Below are 16,714 nucleotides of genomic sequence, written 5' to 3'. Positions count from 1 at the left end.
ATGGTAAAATATACATGAACACAACTTGTAAACAAACCCCTTTCTATTACACATGTGCACAATATGAATAATACACTGAATCAATGAGCCTTTTGCACATAGGATCTGACCTCCCTAGGACTAATATTTATCTTGGAAAATGTGATTGTTCTGAGGTGAGCTAAACAGGAAATGCCAGCTTGGGTAGATCTAATCAGGATGCAGGTTGTTTGAATTATAAATGGTATTTACAATATAAGTTAAGTAATATTAAACTATGCAAAAAGGGCCAAATTTGATGTCCCTGCTCAGTTTTTACTCCATCCTTATTCAGAGCATGAAGCCAATGGAGCCATGTACAATCTTAAGAAAGATTCTTATAATGTGATCATCTAACTTTGTAACAGGATTTTCTCCTGACTTAGAACTTTGGAGTTTGGCCCACTGTGTATCTGAGCCAACCCTTTTTTTGTTTGTAGCAACACAATAGAATTGCATTCCAGGTTTGTTAAGAGCTCTGAAAACATACAGGGAATACGTTCCCTATTACCCAGTTGTTAGTGTTATTAGTTCACCAGCATAGCAAAAAATTCCTTTCTTTCTTTCTTTCTTACAAAAGCTGTTCCCAGTGATTTTATTTTTTTCAGACACTATTGTCCCAGGTCCACAAGCCCTGCAATTAATTAAGTTTCCATTGGAGTGATAGCCCGCCAAAATGTTTGAAATAAACATGGAACAATTTCAATGCAATGATACAGGCAAGAGAACAAAGTCTCTAGGGAGAGGGTGGAGCAAAATGGAAATGAGGGATTGTAAATTTAGATGGAAGAAAGAAAGAAAGGGAAGGGGGGTTGGGGTAGGGAAAAGAAGGCTGCAATCTGGATTCAGAGCCTTCAGGCCATGAAATGATACTGAAAGAAGTCAATCTGTTGGAATCCATAGAAAATGAGTCCAATCTGAAAGTGGTGGCATGGTCCATTATTATGCTCTTGTCTGATAATAAACCAGCAGCAGCAGAAGTTTAAGGTGGACCAAGTCCTGGGGGAATGCTTGTGAGTAGAAAGGAGCCAGAGGAAAGATGCACACAGAAGGATACTGTTGTTAAATTAGTGTTAAATTAAATACTGAGATATGCCAGAGACACCGCCCCAGTCACAGTGACTGTCAGCCCAGAAGCTGGCATGTTTGTTGGGTAAGATCTTTTTGGTGGATGGATCTGATCAAGATTTCCTTTAGTGTGTAAAAACCATTTCACATTCATTTGTCTGGGTTTGTATATGACCCACATCCCCATAGAACCTGAACACCTCACAATCATTAAAGAATTTTATCCTCACAACAGCCCTGTGAGAGTGGGACGTGTTATCTAGCCACTGTTTGATCAATGAGGAAACGAGGCGCAGGGTGGATTAAATTATTTACTTAAGGTCACAAAGGAAGTGTACAGCTGAGCCAGAAGCTGAACCTAAGTCTCCTAGTCCCAGAATCCTATCCATTAAACTAGACCACCCTTCCTCTCCTTCTGTTAATAGGGCTTGACAGTTTAGGTAACCTGCACCCAGCTAAGAACAGCCAGAGCTGCAAAGCTTGGATTCAGAGCCAAACATTTCCCAAGTTTTAGGGGAAGGGATTTGGGTTCAGATTTGTCTCTGTTTAAGAGAGTAATTATTTAGCAGCTTCAGACAAGGACACCACTGACATAGCCCTTGGCAGTGCCCCTTGGGATAATTGGCTTGTTGGCTAAACCTTAGTGAGTACTACTGGTTTAGCTCATGTGCCTGATGAAAACATTGTCTATATCAATACTGTTGTTTGTCTTCAAGCAGGTATATTTTGTAACAGGCTGTGACAACCTACCACTTTAAGATTATCACAGCAGCTGCTCCTTCCTTCACTGTGATGGCAAGGAGAAAATTCAGACCTCCTGCTCCAAAACCACAAGCCCTCTACCACTTGTGCTGAAGGTGAGTTTCTCTTAGCAGTACGGGGCCTATGATATATCATTGAGAAGTTCTGATTCCATCCACTAGATGGCAGCAGCACATATACATAGTGGCTAGTTAATCACAGCGTTTTTATTTCACAAGTGCCATACTACAGCCAATGTAAAATACTAAATAATTTAAAAGCTATGAAAAGATCACATTTAGCATGCATATACTTACATCCTCAAACATTACTTTTTACAAATGAGACCTCATATAACAGAGGTGTGCATTAGCCTCTTTTTACTGATGGGGAAGCTGAAACTAAGAGAGCTTAAGGGTATGTCTACACTGCAGTTAGACACCTGCAGCTAGCCCTTGACAACTGGCTCATGGAACTTGGCCTAAGGGGCTTTTAACTGTAGTGTGTAGACATTTGGGCTCAGGTTGGTGCCTGCGTTCTAGGATCCTGCGAGGTGGGTGGGTCCCAGAGCTCAGGATTCAGCCCAAGTCTGAACATCTACATTGCAATTAAATAGCCCTGGAGCCTAAGCCCTGTGAGCCCAAGTAAGCGGGCATGGGCCAGCTGCGGGTATCTCATTGTAGCATAGCCATATCCGAAGTGACTTGCTGAAGGTCACAGTACAAGGGCAGTGGCAGAGTGGGGTTAAATGCCTGAATCTTATGAATGAGTGTCCGGTGTTCCACTTCAATCAACTTGACAATGCTGCCCCACGAATGAGCCCCATGGCTCAGGGTTATGCCCCTCCATCCCTCTCCAAGTTCCTAACCATGTCTCTATTAAACCTGAAGTGGGAGAGGGCTGTGACAGGACTAATGCTGTCTTCTTGGCCAAGTCACTCCCCCAAGCAAATGAACATGGCTGAGGTACAGCCCTTTTTTAATGCAAATGCTGATAGATCCTGTAGCTATTGTGGCTCTGAAATGATCTGTACACGGTAGGCATGAGGCAGTGATGCCCAGAGAAAAGTCTCTCTTCCTGTGATCTCACTGACGTCTGGGAGATCCTTTGGGCCACAACATGTCTAAGACAGAGAAGAGTTTCTACGTCAAACTGATTTTTTTCAATGGGGCCCCCTGTCTCTGTGCTATTTCGTGTCACAGAAGGAGCTGGTGAGGCCTTGCTTAGTGCTGACCAGAGTATTTGTAACAAAAATCCCCCCATTCTCCCCGAGGTGGATTATAGTTTTGTGGGGCCCTGGGCCAGAGCAACTGGAGCCCATCCCACCCCTTCCGCCTGCAGTCCCCCTCCTTCCCCCCTGTGCTCCTCCTGGGGAAATGGAGTCAGGACACATGGACTTACTCTGCCTGCCTGGTGCTTTTGCCAGGGAGAGGGGTCGAGGTGAGGGGGATTGGCAGAAGCACTGGCCAGGCACAGTGGGACAAGCCCCTCTACCCTGACTCTGCTCCCCAGCAGGAGCCTTCCTCTGACAATGGATCTCCCAACCCTGATGTCGAGCCTAAGGATTGCCCTCTCTTGCAGTGAGAAGGGAAACCAGGTGCCACGTTCATTAGATTCTGAGCTTCCTCATGTTGTCCACTGTGAAGAGATCACCCACTCGGAGTGAAAGAAGAGGGTCTGGTCATTGTGTTTGTTCAGTTCTGAGATGCCTCCCTGATTCTCTGATTGGATCTCTCTTCCTGGCCTTCCAAGGCATGAACAGTTCATGTCAACTGCTCAAATTCCACCACTAAGAAATCTGAGACCTCTTGAGATCCCTGATCTCTTAGGGAGGCACATACAGCTTGAAGTATATATAGCGCTTATCGGAGAAGAACCACAAGCAAGAAGGACCAACTTATTGTTTCTGACCATGAATAGGTGCAGCTAACTCAGCAAAGTGAGCATGTGTCTGCAGACTGGGAAAGAGCTAGTGAGTTATTTCCTCTGGAATGACCAGCCTCATGTCACCCGTATGGAAGAAAAAGTAGCTGGATAACACGTTATTCACTGAGCTGGGAGCAGATGTGTTTCCATAAGTGAGGGTGGGTCTGGGCGCAGGGGTGCCCATTTTTCTGGGGCCCCCCAGTTGGCCAGGTGGAACCCACCAGGTTTGCTCCATTTAGTCTGAAGGAAGAGGAGCTCCATGGGTGATGAGGGGCTGGACAAGCCGGCTGCTGCTCCGGTTTTAAGTTCATCCTGCAGATGTTTTATTTCAGACTGTAGTATTGTGTCCCCTTGGGAGAACATTTGCCCAGGCTCCACAAATAAGCACTAGCCCCACTGCTATGTGGTGATGCACACTGGGGTCCGTAAGCGTACATTGTCAGAGTGCAATCCCCCTCCTGCGCCCCCCTAGTTTGTTGCTGAGTCGCCTTTTGTGTCCAGTATTCCCAGACAGCAGTCTGTAACCAGGGCTCTTTATTTAGCTATTTAACCTCCGGCCTAGAGCTGATACAGCTGTGCTCTTCAGGGGCTAGGCAGTGCTCCTGCCTCCTGGCATTTCCCTTGTCACAAGGGAAAATAAAGCTACCTTTATTTGAAAGCAGCCATGCAACAGGAGCTGCAGTCACCACTACAAGTCCCTGTCACAATGTCATGCCCACCTGGGCACCCACAACAACCTGAACAAAAACAGTCTCTGGTTTTCCCCTGAGCTCATGCAATCCTAGCTTCTCGTGGGCCTGGGCATGTGGACATGGCCCTTCTCTCAGCTACCTGCCCTACCCATAAACACAAGCATGAAGGCTGGTGATTTGTGATTTGCAGGGCTAAGCCCCCTCCCCCCTTCATTCTGATCTGGGTGTCCTGGATTCTTGCTTAACAGCATCTCTGAACCTGAGATTCCCCACTCTGTTCAGCCCATTCCTGATGAAGTGATGGGCCTAGCTGAATTGTGTACAAGGAAGGATTTATGTCTCACACATAGTCCAGAAAGGCAGGAGAATCTGGGTTCTGGTCCCTGCTTGGCCACTGTTCTTGTTGTTGACATAGGGCTGTCAACTTTCTGATTGCAGAAGACTGAACACCCCTGTCCTGCACCCTCCCGAGACCCCACCTCGGCCATATCCCTTCTCTGCAGTCCTGCCCCTGCTCGCTTCATCCCCCCTTCCTCCATTGCTCACTGTCTCTCACCCTTGCTCATTTTCCCTGGCATGGACAGGGGGTTGGGTTGTAGGAGGGAGTGAGGGCTCTGAGGTGGGGCCAGAAATTAGGGGTTCAGAGTGTGGGAGGGGGCTCCAGGCTGGGGCAGCTGGATAAGGTATGGGAGAGGGTACAGGCTCTGTGCTGGGAGTGTGGACTCCGGGGTGGGGCCAGAAATGAAGGGTTCAGGGTGCTAGGGGAAGCTCCAGGCTGGGGCAGGGTGTTAGGTGTGGGGGGGGTGAGAGCTCTAGCTGGAAGTGTAGGCTCTGGTGTCAGGCTGGGGCTGAGGGGTTCGAAGAGTGGGAGAGGGTGCAGGCTCTGGGAGAGAGTTTGGGTGTGGGAGGGAGCTCAGGGCTGGGCAGGGGGTTGGGTGAGAGGGTGTGGGATCTGGGACAGAGTTAGGGTGCAGGAGGGGGTTCCAACCTGGAGCAGGGGGTTGGGGTGCAGGAGGGCAGTTGGGGTACAGGTGCCGGGTGTTGCTTCCTTCAGGCAGCTCCTGGAAGTGGCTGGCATTTCCTTCCAGGTCCTAGGTGGAGGAGAGGCCAGACTGCTCTACATGCTGCCCTCATCCATGGGCACCGCCCCCACAGCTTTCATTGGCCACGGTTCCCAGCCAATGGGAGCTACGGAGCCAGCACTCAGGGCAGAGGGCAGTGTGTGACGCCTCTGTGGCTGGGCCTCTGCTTAGAAGCCAGAGGATATGCTGGCCGCTTCAAAAAACCACATGGAGCCTGGGCATCCAGGAAGCCTGCCTCAGCCCTGCTGCGCTGCCAACCAGACTTTTAATGGCCTGGTAAGCGGTGCTGAGCGGAGCTGGTACAGTCTCTTTTCGACTGGGTGTTCCCATCAAAAACTGGATGCCTAGCAGCCCTATATTGACATTAAAGTAACGTCTGAGTAGGGCCCACTATGCTATGCATGTACACGCACATAGTAAGAGACAAGCCTTGCTCTAAAGAGTTTCTGATCTAAAAAGGCAGGGCAGATAATGTGTGGGAGAAAGGAATGAGTACTGTTCTCCAGTCTTCAAGTGGAGAATTGAGATGCAGAGAGATTAAGGCCCAGACCCTCAAAATTACTTAAATGCGAGGTAAGTGCCTAAATACCTCTGAGGACTTGGGCTGAAGTCACTGGCCCACAGTCCTACAGGGATCTTATGGTAGAGTGCAGTCCATGTGGGGCCCTAACCAATGGCAGATTAATGCATGAGCCCCTGTTGCCTGTGCCCAGAGGCCCTGGCCAATTTGGGGGCCCCAAAACTAGTGTAGAAGGGGGGGCACTGGTGCCAGAACTGTGGCCCTGACCCCTGCTCCTCATCTTTCCCCCAGGGCTCTGCCCTCTCCTCCTCCTCTCCCCCTGTTTCCCCCCTGAGGCCTGCCACCTGGCCAGGCTGGAAGCCAGAGCCAGGCTGTGGTAAGAGCCAGCCAGGGAGTCTGTGCTGCTGTGGGGAGCTCCAGCTTCCAGCTGGGCCAGGGTGTGGGGCCTTGGGGGGAGAAGAGCAGCATGGGGTGGGGCACCATGGCGAATGTGTTGCTAGCAGGGTCTGCACTTCGTGGCGGGGAATCTGATCATCTTACAGCTCCACTGCCACAAAGGGCAGCCCTTGCCGGCACTGCCACTTCTCACCAGCCTGAGGTCAATACTCCCATGTTAAAAAGCGGACAGGGTTGGCCCTCCTGCCCTCCCCCAGTTCCAGCACCTCTGAGCCGCCAAGGTGTGGGAGGCTCAACTGCTCTTTGTGACCAGGGCCCCAGTATACTTTAATCCGCCTCTGGCCCTAACCGCGAGCCCATCTATTGGTCAACATTGGGTGTGCCCTTTGGCACATAGGTAACCTTTAGGTTGAAATGTTCCCAATCAGTACTGAGTTGTTAAAGACAAGGATGCAAAAAACCGCAGGTTCAAGCCTCTATTTCAGTTACACAAAATGTGTTTAGTAGATTAGTGATTAGGTAAGCAGATGGGCATGCAATTACCACTGACACTCAGTGATGAAATAGTGTATCAAGGAGTGCTCAGTCCACTGACAACAGCATGAAGTACAGCCTTATCACCCTGGAACCTGATGGGTCCCTTTGGATATTAATTGGAGTGCTCCTCAAGTTAGCAAACCTACTCTTTTTCTGACCTATTATAATGCTAATTAATATTAAACTACACTTTACCATAATTATATTTCTGCCTCTTTTTAATAGCTCTTTACATTACATGTATTTCAATTAACATTTGCACTAGCACCCTTCCCACACTATAAATATAGATAGCATGTTAATAAAACATTCACAAGTCTTAACAATCCTGCTCAAACCTTAACATAACAGTAACATAACCCCGGGTCAGAGCCTTGCTAATTCTTACTTTGCCGTAACACTGTTTCTCCAATTTAATTCTAACTTTTTCACACTAACAACTTTAATTTCCTATACTCCTCTACATCTAGGCTAATTATTTCTTAACCTGTGCCATTTTATAGGTTACATATGATGTAACCGCTTTGTGGCAGTTTCTCCTGGTTGGCCAGCTGGGTTGAGAATGCCTAGTGTTTGTATAATGCTTTGAGATCTGCGCATGGAGGGTGTTGGGGTGGAAGTTTGCACGAAATGCTTTCTGAGAAATGAGTTTCGCCTTCCTCTGACAATGGATCTCCCAACCCTGATATCAAGCCTAAGGATCGCCCTCTCTTGCAATGAGAAGGGAAACCAGGTGCCACGTTCATTAGGTTCTGAGCTTCCTCATGTTGTCCACTGTGAAGAGATCACCCACTCGGAGTGGAAGAAGGGGGTCTAGTCATTGTGTTTGCTCAGTTCTGAGATGCCTCCCTGATTCTCTGATTGGATCTCTCTTCCTGGCCTTCCAGGGCATGAACAGTTCATGTCAACTGCTCAGATTCCACCACTGAGAAATTTGAGACCTCTTGAGATCCCTGATCTCTTAGGGAGGCACATACAGCTTGAAGTATATATAGCGCTTATCAGAGAAGAACCACAAGCAAGAAGGGCCAACTTATTGTTTACCGACATGAATAGGTGCAGCTAACTCAGCAAAGTGAGCATATGTCTGCAGACTGGGAAAGAGCTAGTGAGTTATTTCCTCTGGAATGACCAGCCTCATGTCACCCATATGGAGGGAAAAGTAGCTGTATAACATGTTATTCACTGGGCTGGGAGCAGATGAGTTTCCATAGGTGAGGATGGGCATGCTTCTCTTGCAGGGGAAGAAGTGTGTGCATTGTTCCAGCATTCCCTTCCCAGAGTCCCACAGATGTAGTGGATTTCATCCAGACAAGATGTGGAAGAGGCGCAGGACCGAGGTGTGATTGTTACATACATTTACCTATTGGGAAATGTGAATGAGAAGCTGCAGAAAGCTTTTGGCCAGGCTGTAGAAAGCCTTGGTTCCATGCTTGGATTTGTCACTGGCCTTGGGCAAGTCACTTAATCTCTCAGTGCTGCAGTTTCCCCATCTCTGAAATGGGGGTAATGCTACCAATCTCCTTTGTAAAGTGCCCCTAGAAATCTATGATGGGAGAATGTTACGTTAGAGCTAGATATTACTGCAGCTGCTACTTCCTGGACCTGTGAGTGTCAGGCATGATAGAATTTACCTTCTTCTTTATCAAAGGCCATCACTTGAGTTGTAAAGATGGGAAACCTACATCGTATTAGCTCCTACATCCTCTGGCTCTCATTCAGGAAAATTCCTACTGAAAATCAATGAGAGATTAATACTGTCTAGGCTATAAACAAGCAGCTGCTGAAGACGCTGGCCACATGGCAGCATGCTGACAGTTGCAGGTGAGCTAGCCAAGCAGAGTCCTGTGGCTACTCCCTGCCAGCAGGCTAGCATTTTGAATTGTCTGATGTTGGCAGCCCCTGCACAAAGGAGGAGTGGAGTGTGTGTGTGAGCTAGGTCTGCAGCTAGTCCTAAGGAAATGGCAGTGTCAGGAAGGGATGTGTTTGAAGGCAGAGTAGATATGAATATTCCATCAAGCTAGCCCTTATACATTATCCAGATCTTCAAAGAGAACTTGGCATTAACTAAGCCAAGTTCTTTTTAGAGGGGCACGTTCCTTCTAAGAGCTACCACATGCATGGGGTGGGGGGCTGTGAGACGGCAGCTTTCAGCCATATTTGGGGAGACAGCATGCACTGTACATTAGCAACTAAGTATAATGCTCTCACAGATCCCTTTCTATGGGGACGAGTCTTACTTTTAAAGTTCTGTGGCTCAGTCTTTCTCCCATTGATGTCAATGTGAGTTATAATAGTAAATAGATTCTGGATGGGACACAAAGCCTCCTGCACTGAGGCTTAAGCCAATCTCTGTGACGGGTTGGATCACAGAAACTGTTTTGGGAGCTGCCTCCCAATGTGCCAAGACTACTCCTACCCCTGCTTTCCCTGCCAGCTCAGGACTCCAGCACCCTGTCTTTCTGAGCCAGACATTCCTGTCTCCTCCAATACAGACCCAGGGTCTGAATTACTTGCCCCAAAGCTGCAGGTTTACCTGAAAGCAGCTAATAGAAGTGTTCCTGTCTTTAACACTCAGATGTCAAACTTCCAATGACTTCCAAATAAATCCGTTTTACCCTGTGTAAATCTTGTACAGGGTAAACTCATAAATTGTTCACCCTCTATAACACTGATAGAGAGAGATGCACAGCTGTTTGCCCCCCAAGTATTAATACATACTCTGGGTTAATTAATAAGTAAAAAGTGATTTTATTAAATACAGAAAGTAGGATTTAAGTGGTTCCAAGTAGTAACAGACAACAAAGTAAGTCACCAAGCAGAATAAAATAAAATGTGCAAATCTATGTCTAATCAAACTGAATACAGATAATTTCACCCTTAGATATGCCTCAGTACGTTTTTTCTTCAGACTGGACACCTTCCAGGCCTGGGCACAATTCTTTCCCTTGGTACAGCTCTTGTTCCAGCTCAGGTGGTAGCTAGGGGAATCTTCATGATGGCTCTCTCTTCTGTTCTGTTCCACCCATTTATATACCTTTTGCATAAGGCGCAAATCCTTTGTCCCTGTGGGTTTCCACCCCCACCTCTCACTGGAAAAGCACCAGGTTAAAGATGAATTCCAGTTCATCTGACATGATCACATGTCACTGTAAGACCCCAAGCCTTCATTCCTCCCAGCCTGACTCACAGGAAGCCCTGCCTGCAAACAGAGCCATCCAGTCAATTGTCCTGGTTGATGGGAGATATTAAGATTCCAAATCACCATTAATGGCCCACACTTTGCATAATGACAATAGGCCCTCAGAGTTATATTTCATATTTCTAGTTTCAGATACAAGAATGATACATTTATACAAATAGGATGACCAAACTCAGCTGACAATGCAAAGAGTCCTGTGGCATCTGACGAAGTGGGTATTCACCCACGGAAGCTCATGCTCCAATATGTCTGTTAGTTTATAAGGTGCCACAAGACTCTTTGCTGCTTTTACAGATCCAGACTAACACGGCTACCTCTCTGATACTCAGTAGACAATAAGCTTTGTATTGATACCTTACAAGAGACTTTTGCATGAAACATATTCCAGTTACATTATATTCACTCGTTATCAATTTTTTGTAAAATCATATAGACTGCAACGTCACACAAGGGTTAGGAGGAGACTTCCTAAGGAGAGATTATCTCATAATTCCCCCGGAGTTTCTTGCCCTTCTACTAGAGCTCACTATTGTCAGAGATGGGGTACTAGACAATAAGGTCCTCTGATCTGATTTGCTCTTGTCAAGCCATCGGTTCCTATAAGTCTTGTCTAGGAGACTGCATTTAGCATAGTGAGCCAATCTGCATTCAGTCTCTGTTTCCTCAGCCACCTAACTTGGTTTTAGAAATCTAACTTGTTTAAAAAAACTACAGAACTGTTCTTACTTTATCTGGAGCCAAAAACACTGTCTGATTCTTTCAGGGAGAACTTTATTCCTGTCTTCTGGTCAAATGAAGAGCAACAGCCTGCCTGATGGTCACAGGCTAAGAGCAAAATGGCTGGCTTCACCTAAGCAAGGTACCACAGGGATACCTGGGGGCGAATATGGGCACATAGGAGAAAAGGACCTAGAGTTAAGCAGTAATAATAGAGAGTCACTCACAGAAATTAATGGCAGGTGCATTTAAAAGAGATATAAAGAAGCCCTTCATATCCTGGGTGGTGTGTGCAACTCACTGCTGCAGGAGGTCATTGAGTCAAATGCTGTGGCAGGGAGCTAAAAAGACTCCTCAAAGTTATTTAGGCTTCTAACTTCCATTGATTTCAATGAAAGTTAGGAGCCTAAATACGTCTGACGATCTGGGTCTAAGTTCGTGGCACTCAAAGCTTATGTTTCAGGGCATAAATAAAGGGGGTCATGAAGGACATGGTCCTCCACATGCACAAGTGCACTGAGACAAATGCATCACTGGTGTAATACTGTAGAAGTCTATAGAGTTACAGCAGGGATTAATTTGGTTCATTGGTTGTTGTTGTTTTCTCCAGTTTTCCTCAGAAAGACCAGGTATTGGCCACTGCATGAAACCAGACTAGATGGACCAGAGATACACCTGCCAACATCAGAAAGCTATAAATGGGAACATCAGGGGAGAAAAAAACAGGGACAAGGCCTTTCTTTTTCTTGAAATGCATTGGACTGGGAAAGCTTTTTGGAGGGACTAAGTAGAACAATGACGTATATATCTAACTAAAAATACCCTCCCTCCTATTTATAGTGATTGGCATGACAGAGCACTTGGTAAATGGTTCAGTAGAGGCACTGCTCTGATCTGGAGCAGCAAATCCTAAGTGATGATGTGGGGATCTATCTACGTATGAGTGAGATTATTAACGTTCTGTATGGCTCTGTGCCAGGTTGCAAACTCCTTTTTGAATGGTTTGCTGTCTACGCTGTTGTCCTTTCATCTCCATGTTGGACTGAAATTCCAAGGTATGAGGGCCTGGATCTAATACTGGAGGGTTGTTAAATCTTGATCATCTTCTATTCAAACAGAATCACTCCTGCACATAGAGCTGTTGCTGCCCAGAAGAACCTGTCTGGGCTGGTAACTAAGTAACGGATCACCTGGTGAGGGATTTTGATCACCTGATGAGATTGAACAGATAGTCACTTGACAAAGGGAGTGGATGGCTATAGACTAGAGGATCTCTCAGCAGACATTTTAAGGAGCCCAAGTGATCACAAGCAGAAGCAGTGAAAGCCTGAGCGGGAGAGTGGAAGGGCATTGACGACAGAGGTCAGAGCAAAGAAAAGATTCAGAAAAGAAGCTTTGTACTGCAAGGGGGTCCTGGACTGCTTGGAGGGCTCTGCCACAGCCCAGAGCACTCTCCTGGGTGGTGAGAAAACTGAGGCAGGGAAAGGTATATAGATGTTTTTATTATTTTGTGTAGATCTACGTATTTCTTTTGCTCAAACTTAAGTAATGAGTAATGTTGTTTAGAATCCTATGCAATATCTGGGTGTCTCCTTTGCTTCCATGTGCCTCTGAAGAGAGGAACTGTAAAACTCCAGTACCCACAATGTCAAACTCTGAAGAAAGTTGTGTTTTTAAGCTACTGGGTCAGCACTGGTCTCAGGCCTTGGCTACACTTGAGAGTTACAGCACTGTTAGTGGCTTTATAGCGCTGTAACTCGCTCCCCGTCCACACTGGCAAGGCACATACAGCGCTATATCTCCGTGGCTACAGTGTTGCTTGTATTCCACCTCCATGAGAGGAATAAAGAGTATAGCGCTGCTCCTGCAGTGCTGGGGTGACAGTGTAAACAGGGAATAATCTTAGTATGCTGTTACTGACCTCTGGAAGCTTCCCATAATGCTTTTAAGTAAAGATTACTCTTTTTGTTTTGTTGTGATGCCTCTGTTTGTTTTGTTGTGAACTCCAGGCTCCGGAGCTGCTTATCAAAAAAACAAACGCAGGCCTGGTCTACACTACACGTTTAAACTGAATTTAGCAGCGTTAAACCGATTTAACCCTAAAACGATCTGCACCCGTCAACCGAGGCCCTTTTATATGATATAAGAGGTCTTTAAACGATTTCTGTTCCTCCCGCGAGAGGAGTATGTGATAGATTTGGATTGCCATGTCGGGTTAGGGTTAGTGTGGCCGAATTGACGGTATTGGCCTCAGGCGGATATTCCACGTGCCCTTGTGATCGTCTGGAAAGCATCTGACTACTGGATTGCTGGCTGGTAGTAGGAAAAGCCCCAGAATTTGAATTTCTTTTGCCAGCGGGAGCTCTGTCAGCACATGGTGGCGTGTGTCCAATCCAAAAGAGGCCTACTGGCTGTTGGGAGTACTGGATCTTGATCGCCTGTATGGGGAGACAATCTGTTCTTCACGTTTCCGTTACAGAGATCAAATGACAATGCTTTGAAAAATTCTCAGCTATGATGGTCAGAGCACGCCGTGCGTGTGACAAGTCGTAACCGGAAAGCCAAAGATAATGGATGTATGGGGGAGGGGCGTACTGGGACTCCAGCTTCTCGTCCCTCGTCTTAAAATATTATTTTGGTGAGTTGCCCAATGCCTGAAGGGTCGAAACTTTTCCGGTTCAGGATATATGTCGTCTAATTTACCCTTCCCCCCGCACTAGAAGGGGAAAAAATGTTTTCGCTTTTTTCAATGTACTCTATGTCTATGTGTGCTGTAGACGGGTGTGCAGCGTGAACGTTCCCTTCGGGTGGAGACTGTACAATTGATTATTTAGTCATATTCAGCCCGTGAGTGCTCCTGGTGGCTCGTGAGGTCGGCCAGAGGTGCTGGGTAAAATGGGATGATGGTCTTCTGGGATGGTTACGAGTGGTTTTACCGTCTTTCTAGCTGGAGCTGGTCCATCTCCCCGCTTTGTTAAAGAAATTCTGTATTCCCTGGGACTTATAGCGCGGGAGGCTGGTTTCTCCCTTTATTTCTGCCTGGATTCATGCAGTGGGGCTTTCTCCCCCCCCCTATTTTTTCTATAAAAGTCGTGTTTTTTTTCTGCATTCTTTTTATTCTCCATTGGGGACATGCAGGTAGCCGTATGTGGGGAAGGGGAAGACCGGTGGGGTTGTTTGAGGGGACCCTCTAGAAATGGCATGAGTCTCATTTCTGTGTCTTGGCGGGGCTCTGACCAGCGCTGTGCTCTTGTACGCTTGCCCCATGTTCTAGGCAAGACTGACTATTTTTGAACTAAAGGGAGGGAGACGGGCGGTTTCTGGTTTGTCTGCACCCCCAGCTGACCTCCGCGAGCCCAGCCGGGAGCACCATACAGCAGCGTTAAGAGTGTTTATTTCCCGTTTCATGGCAGCAGGTACAATAGGCAAAGATGGTACCATCTCTGCTACTTGCCAAGAAATTGAATTGCTGCTGTGTAGCACTGCGTGCCGCCTCTGTCTGTGCTCCGTCACTCGGTGAAAGTGCAAAGGCAAAGGGTTGGTGCATGCTATGAGGTCTGCAGGCTCAGGGAAAAGGCAGCGAAATGATTGTCTTGCGTTGCTTTACGGAGGAGGAGTTGAAAGTGACGAATTTCGAATAACGGTGCATGTTTGCATTGGGATCTCCAGCTTCCAATGGGCTGGGGGACTGCAGGATAGGTGATAGCTTGGATGTACCGATGAATCCAGAATCCGCGTAATCGGTCATGGGACGCACACTGGGAATATGTGCTAGTGTGGCGCGTGCACTCACTTTATACAATTTTTACAATAGGTTTATGTAAATTGGAATATACCCACAGCTACTGTTTGCTGTGAATGAGCAGAGGCAGGGGGCTCCCTTTGTAACACCCACAGCTAGTGCTTGCTTGAGGAGAGGGGGAGATCTGGTCTGTGAGGAAAAAAACAAACAGCTGTTGTTTGAGAGAAAGAGGGGTGCGGAAGGGGGTCAGAACTTGCAAGGCAGGGAAGTGACACAGTGTCTGCTCCAAAAATCCACTTTCTCTCTCCCCCACACTCCCTCTCACACTCCACCCCCCCTTTTGAAAAGCACGTTGCAGCCACTTGAACGCTGAGATAGCTGCCCATAATGCACCGCTCCCAATACCACTGCAAATGCTGCCAATGTGGCCATGACAGTGCGCTGGTAGCTGTCAGTGTGGACAGACTGCAGCGCTTTCCCTGCACAGCTATACGAAGACAGGTTTAACTCCCAGCACTGTACAGCGGCAAGTGTAGCCATACCCTCAGGGGCTCGGTAGCTCAGCTGTGGTTGTTCAGCTGTTAGACAGAGGATCTGCATGAGTGTGCCTAAATACCTCAGCTGGGGGCAGTGCCTGGATTCTGTTCACAGTCAGGAGGCTTAAAGGGCACCCAGGGGCTAGTGAAGTGGGCTCCAAACAACAGCCTGCTCAGTGCCCACTGCGGGAGGGGTGTGTGCACCTAATACAGAACAGCCCTATTCCTGCTCTATGAGAATAGATCAGTTGTGGTGCTAGCCTGAAAGACTTGGGTTCAATTCCCTGGTCTATCTCAGACTTCCTTGGGTAAGTCACTTAATGTCTCTGTGCCTCATTTCTCCATCTGTACAATGGGGATAAAAGCACTGTTCTCCCTGAGGGGGTGTTGTGATGATGCATATTGCAAGTTTGCTCAGATGCTCTGGCAGTTGGGGTCAGATGAGAACTTTAGCTCAATAGAATTGTTTGTAATGCTACCAGCTGAGTTGATACTTTCGTGTGGTTTTGTTTAGAGGGGTCTGAGCTGTGAAGCCCTGTCATAACTAGAAAGGGAAGGGAAACAACCCTCCTGTATACAATACTATAAAATCCATCCTGGCCAGAGGTACTAAAATAGCTCACTGGGTTAGCTCAGTGGTTTTGTGCATTAGACCCCTAAACCTAGGGTTGTGAGTTCAATCCTTGAGGGGGCTGTTTAGGGAACTGGCGTAAAAATCTGTCTGGGGATTGGCCCTGTTTTGAGCAGGGGGTTGGACTAGATGACCTCCCAAGGTCCCCCGACCTTGATATTCTATGATAAAGGATTAAGAAACTTAGGTAACCTGGCTGACACTGACCCAAAGGACCAATAAGGGGACAAGATACTTTCAAATCTAGGGGGTGAGGGGAAGCTTTTGTCTGTGTTCTTTGTTTTTGGGGGTGTTCACTCTTGGGATTAAGAGGGACCCGACATCAATCCATGTTCTCCAAATCTTTCTGAACAAGTCTCTCATATTTCAAACTTGTAAATAACAGCCAAGCAAAGCGTGTTAGTTTTATCTTTGTTTTCTCAACTTGTAAATCTTCCTTTTGCTAGAGGGTTTACCTCTGTTTGTGAAACTTTGAACCTAAGGCTAGGGCTCTTTGAATCTGATTACCCTGTAAAGCTATTTTCCATCCTTATTTTACAGAGATGAATTTTACCTTTTCTTTTAATAAAATTCTTCTTTTAAGAACCTGATTGATTTTTCTTTGTTTTAAGATCCAAGGGTTTGGATCTGTGTTCACCAGGAATAATTGGTGAGGAGATTACCAAGCCTTCCCAGGGAAAGGGGTGTAGGAGTTTGGGGGGATATTTTGGGGGAAAAGGAACTCCAAGTGGTCCTTTCCCTGTTTCTTGTTAAAGCACTTGGTGGTGGCAGAGTATTAACATTTAACCAAAGCTGGTAGAAATAAGCTTAGGGGTTCTTTCATGCGGGTCTCCACATTTGTACCCTAAAGTTCAGAGTGGGCAGGGAACCTTGACAAGCCCAGATCTTGATTCCAAATGTTCCTAG

The sequence above is a fragment of the Chelonoidis abingdonii genome, chromosome 9, assembly GCF_003597395.2.
Source record: "Chelonoidis abingdonii isolate Lonesome George chromosome 9, CheloAbing_2.0, whole genome shotgun sequence".
Taxonomy (NCBI): domain Eukaryota; kingdom Metazoa; phylum Chordata; order Testudines; family Testudinidae; genus Chelonoidis; species Chelonoidis abingdonii.
The sequence above is the reverse complement of the archived record's forward strand: the minus strand, read 5'-3'. Positions refer to the sequence as shown.